This window comes from Sturnus vulgaris, chromosome 13 (assembly GCF_052056855.1).
Source record: "Sturnus vulgaris isolate bStuVul1 chromosome 13, bStuVul1.hap1, whole genome shotgun sequence".
In the NCBI taxonomy this organism is placed as follows: domain Eukaryota; kingdom Metazoa; phylum Chordata; class Aves; order Passeriformes; family Sturnidae; genus Sturnus; species Sturnus vulgaris.
In genome coordinates, this window is record NC_142255.1 from 4,526,738 (window position 1) to 4,543,914 (window position 17,177).

At 39.4% G+C, this 17,177-nt stretch overlaps 1 long non-coding RNA gene across 1 annotated transcript; it reads left to right on the top strand.

The window, feature by feature from the left end:
* The first annotated feature begins 4,483 nt into the window (after nt 1–4,483).
* Nucleotides 4,484–13,305, top strand: LOC148222215 (uncharacterized). Its single transcript, XR_015806626.1, has 3 exons — nt 4,484–4,664; nt 12,562–12,654; nt 13,097–13,305. It is a non-coding gene; the product is annotated as an uncharacterized LOC148222215 (long non-coding RNA).
* Nucleotides 13,306–17,177: the final 3,872 nt, after the last annotated feature.

Below are 17,177 nucleotides of genomic sequence, written 5' to 3' on the forward strand. Positions count from 1 at the left end.
TGGCATGAACTCTAGATGAGCAGATACAAAATTCAGCTTGTATGAGTCAACTATTTAAAAAAAAAAAGTAGAAAAATACTAGCTCAGAGAAAGTGCCTTTTGGTGAATTCTAAAAAAATTCTTATGACATGTTTAGATTTTTTTCCCGTGCTCCTTGCAACGTTGATCATCTCTGGTGGAGTAAGTGATAAAATACCATCTGACTGAATGCTAATGCTTTCGAGCTGTCACCTAGACATCGTAGATTATCCAGTTTGTTGTACAGTATGCACGTGTGCACCTGCTAATTTGAAATGCTGATCCACCAGAGAGAATCTGGGCTGCCCGAGGAGTCAGCTCTGACCCGTTCCTTTGATACATGACTTGGTCTGTCTTTGATATTTGCAAAGAGCTTTTCTATCCACTTGTAGTTTGAGAGATAATAGCTTAAGGCTTGAACACTGTCTGTGACTTCCACTCTGTTGTGAGAGTCTGTATACCACACAAACCCCAAATACAGGGAATGTATAAACTTCAAAGGAAAAAGCAGTAAGAAGATAGGAGAAGCATCTTTTCTCCAATCCTCTGAGGTTAGAACAAAAAGTGATGTACTAAAGATGAGCTCACAAAAAATGTCAGACTTCGTATATTTAAAATAGAAAAATGTGACATTTTTTCCCAGATTAAAACATGATAATGGGGAAAAATTGCAGCCATAATAAATATTGTATGAAAAGCTGCCAAGTAACAAAGCCTTGACAAACTCAGGAGGACAAGGAACTTCAGTTGATGCTGCCACTTCATTTTCACATTATATTCTATCTACTCTTTCTGTGTATGCAGAACTCTTCAGTGTCAATAGGAGTTTGGCATAAAGAGCAGATTAATTTAGACATTGCATTGATACATGCCTGCTAGAACAGTGTGTGGCCCTGTGGTGCTGTTACCATAAGATAATACAGTCTTTGTGGTCTCATGTAGAACCTCTATCCTATGTAATCCCTAAACACATCTTAATAATTTCCTTTTTTTTTTTTTTTGTGACTGACCCAAAAGACTGGGGAAAACACCCTGGTATTAACTTCTAATAATGATTAATCTTTTAAGAAATAATTTAAAAGACTGTATCAATTTTGAAATAAAAAGGTGTTAACATATAGGAAATGAAGCAATATTATTGAAAGTCATTAAAAGAGGTCAGACTTTGCAGAAAGATTTTAAAACTAAACCCTTTGAATTGTATCAGTTAAACTCCAACTGTGTCTCATAGAAGCAATAAGTCAGGACTAATGCTTTGGACATTTAAAAGTGGATATGGGTAATTGACATCCTATATTTGGAATGTCTTTTGGAGTTTCAAGCTGGTTCCCTTTCCAGGGACAGGAGGATGGTGGGGCTCAGCTGGCTGAGCCTGTGATCTGGAGAGGGTCTTTGTGGTCTGCTCGTGCTTTGGGATGTGCAGGTTAGTTAAATAACCCGGGAGTGTGCAGGAAGCAGCCTTGTTAGAGGTTCAAACACAGGTGTTCTGCAAGCAGCCAGGATGCCACAGCTGCAGAACCTGCAGGGTCCTTTACTGGTTTGTCCATTCTTGCTTGAATGCCTTTTTCCCAGGTGATGACCTCTGCCAGGGTGTGACTGTGGATGTCAGAAGGTCTCCCCAAAGATCAAGAGCACTGCCCCACTTTGCTTTCAGCAGATGGTGATAGAACACAAACTTCTGGTTACATCCTGCAACTCAAGGCACAGATACAGGTGTGTCTTAGGAGGTTTTCTTTCTCTTCAGTAATTTGCCTTTTCTTTTCTGGTGTTGTGCTCTAACCATAAAGCAAATGAAAATTTTGTGTTTCTGAAGCAGTGAAGTACAAATTGCGGTAATCCACTGATTAGAAAATAATGACAATATCGAGGTTAAGTTTGAAGGGATAAAGAAATGGTGAACAATGAGGATATTAGGATAGTGCAGTAAAATACAGAAATGTCATATATATAAAAGGTCAAATAAATTTTCCTTTTTTCTAATGTAGGATAAAGGGGTTGAAGGGCACAAAACAAGTCGTATAAAGACTATTTATTCTTCCCAGAGGTGTTTTGATGTCATTCCTCCCAGTGTATGGAAATGCTGTATATATTTTACAAGAAATACTTAGTTTTGTCCCAATACTTGGTAAGAGATGATATCTGCAGAGGTCTGAACTGTCCACTGTTTTCTTCTACACAGTGAACTTGGAATCCACATTTAAGTATTCACTGTCTTTCTGAATTATACATGTAATAGTCTGCTCAGTGAAACGTAAAGCCATCATAATAGTCTTAAAACCCAAATGATCCAGATTCACCCCAGAATGGCTGACTGAGCAATTGTAATAGCACTGCTTCTGTGTGTGAGGATTAGCTAAATTCTGCTCCTTTTATCCACAAAGCTGGATGAATGTGCAGTGTTGCTGTCCACCGCCTTACTAGAAAGAGATCTGTCTTGCTCTCTGATTCTTATTTCTCTGGTGTACTGACTCATACCCTTCTTAAAATACCTCGTCAAAAACCCAGTGCAGTCCCCAGAGCAGAGTTTCAAAGTTTGTCTGTAAATACAGCCACGTTTACTACATGGAGAGCCAAATTTCTTTCTGTGTGTGACAGATCATTTGCATTATCTAAATAGTGAGTAATTCCTCTAAGCAGGGATTGAGTTTTGATACAGAAACAGTGTGCTCGTTCCACAGTCCAGTGCTAAGTGATCTTTGGTTTTCTTCTGTTGGTGAATAATGTAAAGTGGTGAAGAACAGACCATAATAAGAATTTACAAAAGAGTTGTAATCGTAAATACAGACAACTCTGTCTTTTGTATCTCATTGTGTGTAGTTCAGTTGTTGCCCAACACAGAAACATTAAAAAACTCTTATAGCCACAAAGGTAAAATGGGGAGGAGGAGAGAAGAGAGAGAGAGAGAAATTATGCAGCACAGCAGCACAGGCAGGGGAACAAAACCTTTTGATGCTGTGCTTTCAGACTCAAACCTTAGATTAATGAAGAGAGCTTCTTAGATTGCTTTGGAGTACTGCAGACAAACTTCATCTGAAAGGAAAAGGACCCTTTCAATGTAACCTTCACTCCATAATTCTGGACAAGCTGCTTGCTAGCAGTGTAGAACATTTCAAATGTCTCTAAATAGTAGAGCATCAAGTGAAACAAAGAAAGAATAACTTATTAAGATGTTAGCACTATGTGAGTGACCTTCTTGTTGTGACATTTTTTTTTGCATAAGAAATACTTCCAGCAGATGTTTAGTAGTTAAAGCCATTTTAGAAGACTTTTCTGCAGAAGTGTGAGCCAGATCATTTAAACAACATGCAACAGGCTCTCTACCCACACAGGTAGCAGCAAATTTTTATGATAAAGATGTATAAGAAAAAGGAGGTGCTTCTTTCTGTCAGAACTGGAGATGCAGAACCCTTCTCTCCTGTCTCCCCTGCTGCCTGTGTGCTCTAGGGCAAATGTACCTAATTTCTCCTACCTTTAAAGCTGTGGGGTTCTTTGGGTTGTTTTGGTGGTTTTATTTCACATCACGTCGGTTTAAAAATTAATCTGCAGTCTCTGAAATGTTTTGAGCATCCCACTGAAAAATAGGCTCAGTCTTATGTTTAAGGGCAAAGCAGCCTGTCCTTGTCTGAAGGGTTTTTATCTGAAGTGTTATTTGTGTATGACACAGGATAACCTCTGTGTTGGCAGAAGGAAACCTGTGATAGGAGATATTTAGAACTGTGTAGGAAACGGATTTAGCCAGGATGATTTCAGATTTGAAAGTATCCCTTGGTGTGTCTGCAGAGGGGAATAATCCTCCAGTTCTGTGCTTGGAGGGTGAGGAACGATCCAAGCCTCGAGCCTCAATGCCTGTGTTGGATCAGTCACTCCCATCCCACTGGCATTCTGCAGATGCCAGGCTGCTAGGGAGATGGAAGAATGCCTTTCTCTTTGACCTGAAAATCCACTGTGGACCTAAGAAACCCTTTCTGATTAGCATGTCTTTGAACTTGATACATTCCTAGGAAAGCCCTCTCTCTGGGTTTTGACCAATCCATTGCATTTGTATTTCCTGATGAGGAAACTAGAACTGATCAAGAATTGTCTGAAAGTCTGGATGTCCTGTATTTTGTGGGAAGGAAGAGAGTGGATACAACTTGAATCCCTTTAGATTGCTGTCCTGATCAGAACTTACCTTTAATGAGCAGCTCGCTGTATTCTGGTGCCTCTCAGGTTTTGCCAGTGCCCTGGAGGCGATGCTGTTGCCTGACATATTTGCATATGAAAGATTTTCAGTATTCGATTAACACAGTAGATTTTTCCTCTCTGGCAGGAGAAAGAGCAGAACACAGTTCACAGAATTCCATGCACCGTAGCTATGGTACTTCCTTTAGCTGGGTTCCAAGTTCAAAGGCTGTGCTGTGCTTACCAGGGTTAGTACTGGTACAGTCTCATTTCTGCTATAACTGCTTGGGCTTTTCCAGAGCCATGGTATCATTTAACGTTTTGCAGTGTATTTATAGGGAGAGCTGCTTTGACATGCCTGATTTTCCTAGATTGATTCTATATTGTAGGCTCTAAAGAAGAGGGAGAAGCACCGCTTTCTTCAATGAATAAATATTTTCAAGAGAAAATTTCAAGTGGCATATCCCATTCTTCTCTTTTAAATGGTGAGTGGTAAAATGGCTTCAGAATAAAGCAGAGTCTTTTTCTCCATGTAAAAAAGTGAAATGAAAACAAGCTGCAGCACCTGAATAACTCTGCTAAAGAACAAAAATTAATTTCATCTAAAAAGCTTTGAGTAGTGTGGGGAGTATAGTATTATGTATATATAATATAGGGTTTGTTTGTCAATTTGGATGTTATCTATTCCCAGAGAGACAGACCTCTATTTAAGTAAGGTCACTTGGCAGTACAGAGCCAATATCCAGATCTCCTGCAAATCCCTGTTATTATCAGAGAGCTCTTGTCCTGTGAAACAGCAGACTGGGATGTGTCTGTCTTGCACAGCTCTCCTCCCCAGCACAGCCCCTGTGTGGAAGGTTTGCTGCTTGACCCCTTGATTTCCACGGGTGCTCTTTGCTCCTTTTGCCCAAAAACCTCTGCCTGTAGCTCAACACTTGGCTCTTGAAATTCCTGGTGTCTTTGTTTGTGAGCCCAAACATCACCCATGCCAAAATGCCTGATTGATGAGCACCATCAGAATAAGGCTCTCTCCAAATCAGTAATATTTTCTGTGTGAAGATGAGGTGTTTTCTGCTTGAATCCCTCAGCCTGATAACTGGAAGAGAATTCCTTGAGCTTTACAAGCTGAGTCCAGTGGCCACAGTGGCTTTAGGCTGGAGCTGCAGGTGCAGTTAAAGAAGTGACTGGGGAAGGAAGGGGGCAGGTGAATTGCTACATAGGAAGTGTTGAAACAGAAAAACATAGACTGGGTCCATGGCAAGCATTTTAAAGAATGTTACTCTCATTCATGTAGTATTCATAGACTCATGCATAGACTATGTTGCTATGTAGCAACATAGACTCATGTAACATTTATTCTCAGTTCACCTCACAAGTGTCTTGATTGATCTGTTCTTGGCATGGAGATTGCAACTGAATGAAGCCTCAGACTCTGAGATGCCTCCCAACACTTGTAGTCACATTGGTATCATTAAATGTTCTTAGTTTCCTGCACGGTGCACTTGTTCTTGTATGCTTCTAATTGAAAACTTTCCCAAAGCATGGCATCAGGCAAAGTGGCAGGCATTATTCTTACAGCTTTCCTCTTTAAAGTATTAAGATTATATTTATTTTGCTAGAAGAAAAGCTTGAAGTGCAGGAGTAGGAGAGTGATGAAAGGAACTTGTGGCAGAGACAGAAACAGAGATTGTAGCTTCTGAAATCACTGGTGTTGAATGAGTAAAAACTGTGTGTAGCAGTGATGCTCTGGCTGCTTCAGCACTGTGTGTGACTGGCCATTAGTGAGGCTGCTCTCTGCTCACCCCTGCCTGAAGGCTGTCTTAGGCCAGGTGAATATACTTCTGAATATACCTTACTTCAGAAGAATGTGTTTCCCAGCATTTTATCTCAGCTTGTTGCAATTTTGTGAAGTTCTTGGCCATCACCCTCTAGAAATAAGCTGTACAACCTAACTGTAAATAATAAAAAAAATGATTTTCCTCTAACTCTTTTGGAGAAATATATTTCTAACCAGAAGTCTTCTCACCAGATTTCTGTTTACTATGGTCAAAATAGTCATGTCTCCCTGCATTTAGGTTGACTGAGGATTAAACCCCTGACTCAGCTTCATATATGGCGAGGATTTTTTCAATGCTTCTGCTCATTCTTAGTATTTGCCACTCATAAAGCACTCCATCATGTTTCCCTAGTTCTTCTCAAAGTCAAAAAAGCCCAATCCAATAAAGGAGATTAGATTTCTGAATTAGATATATGGAATCAAAATTGCTTTCCTAATTTATTTTCTGTATAATGTATTTTGCATCTGTGAGTTTTTATTATTTTTTGTTTGGGATTGTTTCTTCATTCAGTTATCTGCAAAGATGACATGTCTGTCACCATGTAATGCAGAGCCTGTAAGATGCTGCTGTGATTCAGATTATTCCTTCCAGTGTAGAGTATTTGGCATCTAATTGCATTTGGATCTCATGTTTGATAACGTTCCTTGCCCACCAGGCTCCCCTCTTATAAGAGCTTCATGCTCTTTCTGTCATGATTAACCCGAATAATTTCATGTAATCTGTGTATTTTGTAACTCCATTCACCTTTGACAGGGAATCTGGGTTGGAGCAGAATACTTGAGCATGTTGGAAACCACCTTAGGAACTGAGTTATCAACTTAGTTCTGCTGTATATGGAGGACAAGATGTTTCCCTGTAATTTGAAGTTAAACCTAGGATATCAGATTTTGCTGTTTAAATGTCATTGCTGACATGCAACTCAAAGAAGATTTGGTTACTATAATGGCAGCTTTTCTCTTCTTCATATGATTTTTTTATAGAATAGATTTTTAAAGAAGTGATTCGAAGTGTCATGAGCACTGACACTGTTGTGTAAGAATCCCAAGTTGATTTTCTCAGGTCATTAAGGAGGAGGCTGTGTTATTCTTGTTTGTGAATGATGATGCTGCATAGCTCATTTCCTGCTTTCCTGTTGTTCTTCTGAGACTCTCTTTCAGTTTGTCAGCAGTCTGTGGTGTACTTAAACTGATGCAAGTAAAGAAATTGGATTGGTGAGAATTATTTTAAACTCTCTAGCTTTCAGTTGAATTTCAGTACAAGAAGTGTTTAAGATCATATTATCAAAATGTCAAAGAATCAAAGGTAATTAAAAGCCATGATCTGGGTCCCAGGGAAATCAAGAAAAGCCTCATTGGCTGGAAGTCAGTGGTTATTTGTAAGCTAGAGAAATAACAAGTTTTAAAAGATCTGCAAACAAAAGAAATGAAATAATTTGGTGACATCTTGATTCAAAGTTTTCATAACTAAAAGCATCGGCCTGTCTTTGTTTGATTCTCTGTATTGTTCCATATGTTTTAGGTTTGTATATGAAGCAAACATTAGAATCAAGGCATCTAGACATGGAGATCCTGTTACACAGAGCTACACTTAATTCTGCAGGAAACAAAGAGCAATGCTTCATCTTAATGCTCTTTGTATTATAAACTCCAAGGATGATGTTTGTGGCCTCACCCAGGGAAAAGAAATGGGAAAAAGTACAACAACTGTGGTCAGATTTTACTGAACTTGAAAGTGTAACTTCTTTCTGTGGATCATTACATATTTTGTGTATTTCATTTATTAGCATGTATCTAATAATACCTGAATAGTGTCTTTAATAGCTGAAAAATATAATTAGGAAGCATGAGAGGAAAGTGTTCTTATACAAACATGAGCCCTGTGTAGTAGTCACATACATGAAACAGGGCTGATGCCTGGCTTTATCTTTTTCCCTGAAATAGGTTGACATAAAATTCCTCTTAAGGTGGTTGCAAGGACTCCTGTATATCCTTCGTGGCCACAGAACAAAATATTTGCTTTTAAAGCTTGAATGTACAACCAAAACATGCTCATGAACATGTCCCTTACCAGACATAAGGGAAAGAAGAAAGGAAAGATAGTGTGTCTGCAAATATTGAGATTCTCCTCACATTCAGATTATGTGATTATTGCACACTTTAAAAATGCAGGCTCTACAGAAGGCCTATCTTTCATCAGACGAGCAAGCATAGCTGGAAAAGGGCTTTTCTGACAAAACCTTTTAGCTTTCAAACTTTTCTAAATAGTCTAGTAGAAGATCCTACCCCTCCCCATGTTATTACTGTGTTTTGCTAAGGAAAAAATACCAATATGTTGCTGAACTTGAGGACTGTAGAGGAGCTTGTTTTGCTTTGTGTCAGTGACCACAGACATCTGCTAGGGGCAAATGCAGGCAACATTGCCTCCATTCAGTAAATACAATGAATAAAAGAATTCAGTCAGTTATTCACTGAAATATTTAAAAAGGAAATCTATGGAGAAGGATCCCACATGAACAACTGTGGTGTATGTGGTGAGTTTATCAACTTGCACTCTGCTTTTTGCAGGCTGTTAAGAACTATATAAAGTCCTGGAGGAAGTCAACACCCAAATGGTGAAAGCATTGGTTTCAACACAGCTGTGGGAAGCTGAAGCAGTGTGAATCTTTGAGAGTGGCTCAGCCAATGTGTCTGTTGGTTAAAAGGATTATAAGAGCAGGTAGTCCTTATATTCATAATATACAGTGCCCAATTTCTTCCACCTGTCCTACACCCTTCACGGGCTTTGCCAAGCAGCACCGTTTAGCTTTGCCTTTGCTGCTTTGGAGGTGTGGAGTGCCTGCCTTACATCTGTGTGACACCTGGCTCCGAAATCCTGACCTTGTCATTGTGTATGCAGCCAGCAGGTCACCCAGCCGTGACAGTGAGTGCGGCTCAGACTCTCCTCTCCTCCCTCTCTTCCCTCTTCCACATCATCTCCCTCTGCTTTTCCCTCCCTGCCTGCCCTGCTTCCCCCCTCCCAGTTGCTTTTCTCAGGACGTTGAATGAAATACTTTGGTTTAAAAAGCTTGAGTGAGTTGTGAAAAGCTTTTTATTACCTGCCAGAAGTTCCTTGTCTTTGCAACTCTTGCAAGCTCTTCTGGTTATTTTTACTTGCAGTGTTTTTTTCCCCCCATTCTTCAGCTGCTGGGCAAGATGGCGTTCATTTGGCTTCAGTTCTGACAAAAGATAAATGAGCTTTGGGCCCTCAGTGATTCACTTTGGCTGCCAGAGGATTCCAAAATAGCAAACTATTTTTCATAACTGCAATGTGATATGAAGTGAGTTGCAGCAGGTGCTCTAACATATACTACAGCCGTCTGTAGAGTGGGGAATTCATTAAAGTTTCCTCATTTGTCCAAAAAAGTCACCTTTCTGAGTGGCTAGCATTCTGTCTTTGCCAGCTGAAGGTACACTCTCCTGAAGCCAGAAGGAGAGAGGGAGTTTTAGTGTGTAGGAAATACATATTGAAATGGAACTGGGAAGTTAATTTGTTCATCTTGTGAAGAATCATTCTCACTTAGTAGATTCATCATTTACTTTTCCATTCAGTGTAATTTGATTTGCTGTTTCTCTCAGGGATGCAAATAGCATGGATCCATGAGTTTTTGGCTTTGATCTTATTTTTAATTGCATTTCAATGCCTTTCGCTTTATAGATTTGCTGCAAGTAGAAATTTGAATTGTACTTCTGGAAAATAATCAAGTATTTAGCAACTGACAGTGTGCTCTTGGTAGAAAGCTTCCTTCCTTGGACTCACAGTGAAGAAATCAAGGATGCCAGCTAACCTGGTCATTTAATGTGCTTATTCAATTTTTGTTTAAAGATCTATATTTTCTTCTAGAAAATGAGAATAAATTCTCAGAGGTATCAAAGCATGTCAGAGCTCATGCAAACAAAGCCCATAGAAGAATTTAGAGGAATGGGCTGTCTTAAAGGCCAAGCACAGATCTTGCACACGTCCCTACCTGCAATCCCAGTGACATAAATAGAATACCATGTAACCACCCAGGTCTTGCAGAATCAGCTCTTGAAGAATTTATGCCCATATAATTGCTCAGACATGGAAAATGTAATAAATATTAATGTTATTCTCAAGGAACAGTTTCCAAAGAAGAAATGCACAGATAAATTTAAAGTTATGCATATTTTAATCCATAAAATATAGATTTTTCTTAAAGTGCTAGGGTATTTAAAGTTTATATATAGCCAGTATTCAATATAAATGTTTTCATACTGGGTAAGATTTATGTGGCCATGTATTGTACCCAGAGGTCCAGCACACAGCATCATGTTTACAAGCATATCCTAACCAAAACACATCTTTCTTCTCTTAAATATGTAACACCCAAATAAGTCAGTGTTGTCAGTGATGTAGAGGCCCCCCTTGCACTGCAGGCACTGGCATTGCAGATTCTCTTACGGTTTGTGGTTCTGTTTCTGCTGCCTGGCAGCAAGTCAGTGATCCCAAGGACATTGCCAAAACTCACCTCATCAAACCTTAATAAAAAGTATCCCCTCAGATGCAGGAGGGTAGCTAATGGATGGCTACACCTTCCCCATGGGCTCAGTTCCCAGAGTGTGGCTCATTCTTTCTGCAGGATTTGTAGTACGATTTTTCACTGCAAAATTTCATCTCAGTTTTTTTTTTTTTTTTACTGCCGAGGAGCAATGGAGAAAAGAAGAGGCTACAGATTAACTGGCAGGGAAACTGAATGTTGTAGGGTCTGTTTTGAATATTTGTTGCCATCCTCAGCCTCCAATGGAGCTAGAAAGAAATCTCTGTTAGAGATTCATCACTCCTGCCCTTCCAAGGAAGAGCTATAAAATCAACCTTCATACTTCTAGCCCCAAAAGCTAGAAGCAAAGCTAGGAAAAAAGCCTTGATTTCCCAACTATGATTAATATAAAATACATTTTAAAAGTGTGCCAGAGAGGAGTGGTGGTCAACACTAATGTCTTCAGGCTTCTATCACATAATATTGAAAAAAAAAAGGGTTAGAAAAGCAATAAGGCAAAGCAATTGTATTAATGAAGTGATCTATGGCACAGTGTTTATTCAGCCTGTTAGGGTTTCTCACAACAGCATTGTTTGTGACTCGCTGGTTGTATTTGATTAATGTTGACTTTGTACCCTCCTTTTCCTGGATAATGCTGTACTTCCCCTGAGACTCACAAGGCAGAATTTGTCCTTTGGTAGATAAAAGAGAAAAAGGAAGAACAGTAAAAATAATCTTTGGTTTCATCTTTTCCAATTTATCCCTGTATGTGGAGAGAAGCTGGAGATCTGGTGTGTGATCACGACCAGCTTCCAAACAGTACAAGGATTTAGGATTCTTGAGTAAGGAAGAAATCTTGGCTTTTGTGGAAATGCTGTTCTTAACCAATTTCATAAAGAACAGAATGGTGAGCTCATCTTTTGAGTCAGAATTCTCAAGCTAACTGCTCTTCAGGTCTAGCCCAGCACACTTTTTGCATCTAATATGAAGTGTAGAAACACATATTTCACACGATATCCACAAGTGTTTTGACAGATGAGATCTGGCAAATTCTTTTTGCACTGATTTGCAATGTTAATTAGAAAAGGAAAAAAAAAAAAAAAAACAGTCCCAAAACTTTGGCTTCTGTGCTGAAGCAACAAGTGGGAATTGCAGGGTGGTGGTTGATGTTTGCAGCCTCACTGGAAGAAGAGCTGAGCTCCTCACAGCAGTGATGCCTTTTGAGCTCTGGGTCAGCTGTGGCACTGGGGGATTATATTTTCAAATTGATTTCTGCCTGGCAGTTTTTTGTGCTTTACAAGTGGATAAATCAGAAATGCCTGGTAGCATTTTGTACTCTACTGCACGCGGAAAGCAGGAATAAGAGAATATTAGAATATTAAGCTCCTAAACCATTTATTCATTTAAATATTAATGAATACTAGAATTAGAGATGCCCAGGTGTTTGTTATTCAACCCAGTTCTATTTATTATGGGGTGTTTTACTTCCATAGTAATATTTTATAATATTACTTGCATATGTAAATTTGATGCAAGCTAAAAAAAAAAAGCCAAACCAGAATTTGTGCATGTTTTCCTTTATTTCTGGTATTGACAACTAAAATCAAAGCTGAAATGTCTGAATTAAATAGATCAGATTCATATTTGCCAGAGCAGATGTAGGATATTGTGTCTGCAATTCTAGAAAAGAAATATTTGCAACCAACCCATAGAACAAAAATTAGTATAAAACACAGTGATTTCAGATTTTTGTTTTCTTCTCATGTAGCTGAAACTTTTAAGAAAACCAACATAACCTTTAAAGTAATAATTTTTTCAGTGTTATGTCATTTCACTTTTTAAACATTTCAATATTGTTTGATATTTTAAGATTGATACAGTGGCCAAACTGCTCTTGATCAGACATTGTTGTGTTGGAGTGATTGCTGTAGCTGAATTCCCACCAGTGAGTGTAGAGAGTGCAGATTTCTCTTCTTACCATGCAATGTCTAAAATCTGCTCATCTCCAAGTTTTCAGGTCTTCAGAACAAAAAGGACAAGAGCCATTACCATTGCTACAGTGGTGATTGCCTCAAAAAATTAATGGAAAATACGTGTGGTGAGGTATGTTTCTGTGTTTGTTTTTAGTCAGATTGATTGATTTGAGAGGCAATGTTGATAAATGATGAGGCCCTGAAGCAGCCCCACTAAACTGGCACTGTAAGGTGGTGGTACCAATGTGAGACTCAAAGATTTGAATAGAAGGAATGAGGGTTTTTTTTTTCAGGAAATAAGGGGTTTCTTAGCTAACAAATCCATCCTGGGTTTAACAAGTCAGTAATTTTCCAGCTGGTCAGCTCAGCTATTGTCATCCATGTATCCTTATGTAGACCTTGACAAACTGCTGCAGTCCCTCAAAGGGTGCCTGCCACATGCACTGGGATTGTCTCCTGCTCCTGGGATCCCTCATTCTTGTTAGAGAAGGAGCACTACTCTGATCCTCCTCCAAGCAAGGAAATGTCTCTATGTATAAATCGTTTGTCCCTTCTCTTTTTTTTTAAGTTAGGTTGGTACTTTCCATTCAAGAAATTAATCCTTCGTGTGTGTGTGTAAAAGAAAAAGCTTTGGAAAGTGTGTGTCCATTTTGCTGGCTTTCCATCTCTGGTCCTGCTGTACTTTGGGGTGCCCATTTCTACAGAGAAATGTGGAAGGGACTACAGAGAGCACCTTCACCTTCTTCTTCTTCTGGTATAGGGGGTGTAGACATAATGGATCCCTGGGAGAACTTTAAGGATCAAACATGTGAGTAGCACATTTTCTAATATTTAGCAAAATCCCAGGGCAGGTCTGATGAAATGCCATGTGGCCTGTCTTTGAAGGTCGTGGTACAGAATGTGGATTTTGGGTTTGAAAGTCAGTTGTTCACCACTGCATCCCTGTTAGCAACACTTTCCTTTCCACCTGTTTGTCTGTCCACAGCCCTTCAGAGCAACACATATCATAGTCTTAGTTATTATTTGAAAATAAGAGCTGCATCATTTTCTGCACCCAGTTGTGTTCTTAGATTGGAAACAATGCCACCTGCAGCTCTAAATACCCTCCTTTCTCATTATAACAACATACTTAAAACCCAGTCATTTTAGGTGTTATCAAAAGACGTCATTCTAGAGATGCCTGCTGTAGTTAATGTTGCATCAGCATTTTTATTTTAAAGACCTTTTTCTCAGGCCTATAAACAGGCCATAAAAACTTAGGTGAGGCAGCCACTTTATATAGGAAAATTTTGAACTGTTAGTGAAATCTGATGTTAAAGGAACTCTCTCAAGCTTTGCTAAGCTACCTATGAATAAAAAAATCTCTTATTTATTGTTTTAAATAGAAGAGAGATGCACTAAGACACAGGGTAAGAGAAACAAATCTTCAAGAGAGATAAAGCAGATCTGTGAGATGTAATCTAGACCTAATTTCTGTGATTCAAACTGGAAAAGGATGCAATTCAAACCTAAACTGATTAGTTTGATTCCCCTCTGTTTTTAATTGAACACTAAACAAAGGAGTTGTTAATGACATTTAACTCGGATAAGAAAAGTGTTTGACAAGCAAGCAGAAAGGCCATTAAAGTAATTTAAGTCCTTTCCAGAAGCTTTGTAGGCAATTGTCCTTCAGTTGTGGCATGGGCAGACAAGCCTGACATCTGCAAATGTGCATTTGCTGCATATACAGATTCCTAGGAGCTGCAGATGTGCTTCAGTTCACCTGTTTTTCAAAACTAAGGCTCAACATCTCCTCTGTTCGGGATATTCTGGCACTCCTGGCTGTTAGATTTTGCTTACTAATATGTGTTATCTGACAAACTTAGTTAGAACCACTTTCAGATCTTCTTAAAATGCTGTTCTGAGAAATTGTGTAGTAACTGATGGGTAACTCACTGCTCACTGGATTAGTACATTTGAGAAGAGATGACTGCTGCCAAACATGTATTCCTAAATCCTCGGTTTTGCCATGAATTCCATGACTATGTCCACATTTCTGTACTTGAAAGGGTAGTGTTCCAGGGTACATGCTGTGTTTCTGCTGGGCGATTGGGAATGTTCAACAAAGCAGCAAATCTTGTCTGTTATACAGGACCCTCTTTGGCCATTGACATCTGTGTCTGGCTGGCACTGCAATGGATTCTTCTGGAGGGGATATCCTGAACCTGGAGTGAAAGTGCTGTGGAGCAGCAGGTCTAATCCTAGGAAATACTCTTGGAGCTCTTTTCTTTTGGTTATCCTGCGATTTTGAAGATGGCACCTTCAATTAGAATCTGCTCTCACACTGCTTGAATTGAAGATACTTTTGTTCCACCAGAGCTATTTCTGTAGGGCAGCAAGGAGCTGTGCATTCCCCGAGAAAGCCTTTTACTATGAAAGACATCCTACACAGAGGCCTCTGATGTCCTGTCTCAGGAAGAAGGCTGTCTTTTCAGGCTTTTCTGCCTCATCAATCTGCATTGTCTAACCTGGTACACCCAGACCTGAGCTCCTAATGTTTTCCAAAAAGTGAATGAAAGGATGAGGCCGTTGTCGGTCCTGTCAGCTCTACTTTGTAAAGGGCAATGAGATGACAAACCAATTAGTTTGGGAAATATATTGAATACATTTATAATGTAGTTATACTTTGATAGGCACATCTCCATTGAATCTTCTGCACCAATGCCGTGTCAGAGTTGCCCTCATTATATGTTTTGAATACAATTTGGGTGCTACAAAAAGCTTTTATGCAATTCATATTGTTCACAGTAGAAATGTGGTTTCAACAGAAGTAAAAAACCATCTTTGGTTAGCAGGATTATCCTATTCAAATGGAAGTGTTCCTCAAGAATAAATTGTGTGACAAAGCTAATATTACTTTTTGGTTTTATATTCAAGTCATCTTCAGAGCATGAGCACATCCTAGTATGAATATGCATTCTGAACTTCCTTTCTCTGTACATTCTAGTAAGAAATGAGATATATGCACTGCAGAGTGATATAATGGAATCCTTCAGTCCTCAGCTACAGCAGCTATACTTAACCTCCAATACAAAGCAAATTGCAGAGTCCAGTGAATTAGAGATCATTACAGGTCAAGGAGAAAATGCTTTAATATCATGATGGTTCTCTTTGTTCTCAACAGATGACACATTAAAATAAGAAATGGAAAAGCTGCTGTGAGCTGGTTTCCAGCCATGAATATTCTTCCATGGAATCCCATCATTATGCCTGTTAGAAAACATTGGTTTTTTTCTCAGCTACAGTGACATAGGAAAAAGGCCTTGAAGAAGATTCCCAAGCATCTGGGTCCTGCTCCATTGTTTCACCAGTGACCTAATATGTGAAAATCCAGACCCCAGAGACATTTGTGCTCTCTACATCTCTGTGTCTCCCTTTATCTTCTCATTCTGTCTGGGTAGTGCCCTTGTCAAAACCCACCATGATGTTTGTGCACTGTACTGGAAAAATCATACATGTTCCTGTAAAATTACTTTTTCACATTAAAAAGCTTTTTTTTCCTACCCATATTCAGTTGCTCTGTTGCCAGCTGCTGGAATAATGTGGTCACCAAATAATGAAAAATGAACTCAGGTGTGCAGCCTTTCTGAGGGCTCTTTGGGCTTCTTCAGCAATTTTCTTTAGCTGGGCCTATCAGTTCTCCTGTCAGTCCTGTGGCTTGCACAGATTAACAGGGCATGCCAGATTTCGATTACTGATCCTGGAAACTGCATCAGTAACAAATCACATCAATAATCCTCTGAATTAAGGCAGAAACAACCACTTGAGGAGTCTGCAACTATGGCTACTGACTTGTGTCTTGTATTTGAAGTATTTTAAAGGAGCCTCGTCTTCAAAACCTGCAGAACCTGAAAAGATTGCTCCTTAGGTACAGATGTGCATGCTCAAGCTGCATGGACACTGGTGCTTGTCTGCTCCCTGGGCACTTCTAAAAGTTGAGATGTATAGGGCTGGCAAATTTTGTAAAAGGATGCCACTCTCTTCCTGCTCACTTCACAGTAAGCAACAAACCAGAGGAAAGTGAGATTTGCTGTATCTCTTGTGGGAGTTGAGGGGCTGAGAGTGGATTGGCCCTGGTTGACAACGAGGCAAGCAGCAATCCAAGACCATGGGAAACAAGATGCTAAGAAGGGAAACATCTGGACAGATTATGGAGAGGATAACAGAATTGTGGAAAGGGTTATGTTAACTTGGTAGCACCAAATAAGGTCATGCTCTTAGTTCCTGTTAATGACTGGTTAGCAACATTTTACATGTGAGGTAACATAATTGTTTATTGGCTCACTGCCCTCCAGCAGTGCTGGAACAAAATCTATATATTGTTGTGCTTACCCCATTTCAGGGTCTTCAGAGATTGTTCTGCACAGTGCATGGCTTATCCTTTTGTTAGTGCTTCTTAAAGTTGTTTTTTGGGCAACCTCTGTCCCTCCCACTTTTTCCGTTGACGACATCTTCTCATTCCCATGTTGTTTTTATATTGCACTCACTTCCAAAGTCCAATCCAGCACTGTGTAGTAACTTGGTGGCTTTTGAAATATTGGTGGTAAAATAATCTCCCTTAAGCTTAAACCTAAAAAAACTCCAAATGATTTAAAATGGCACATGTCAAACAAA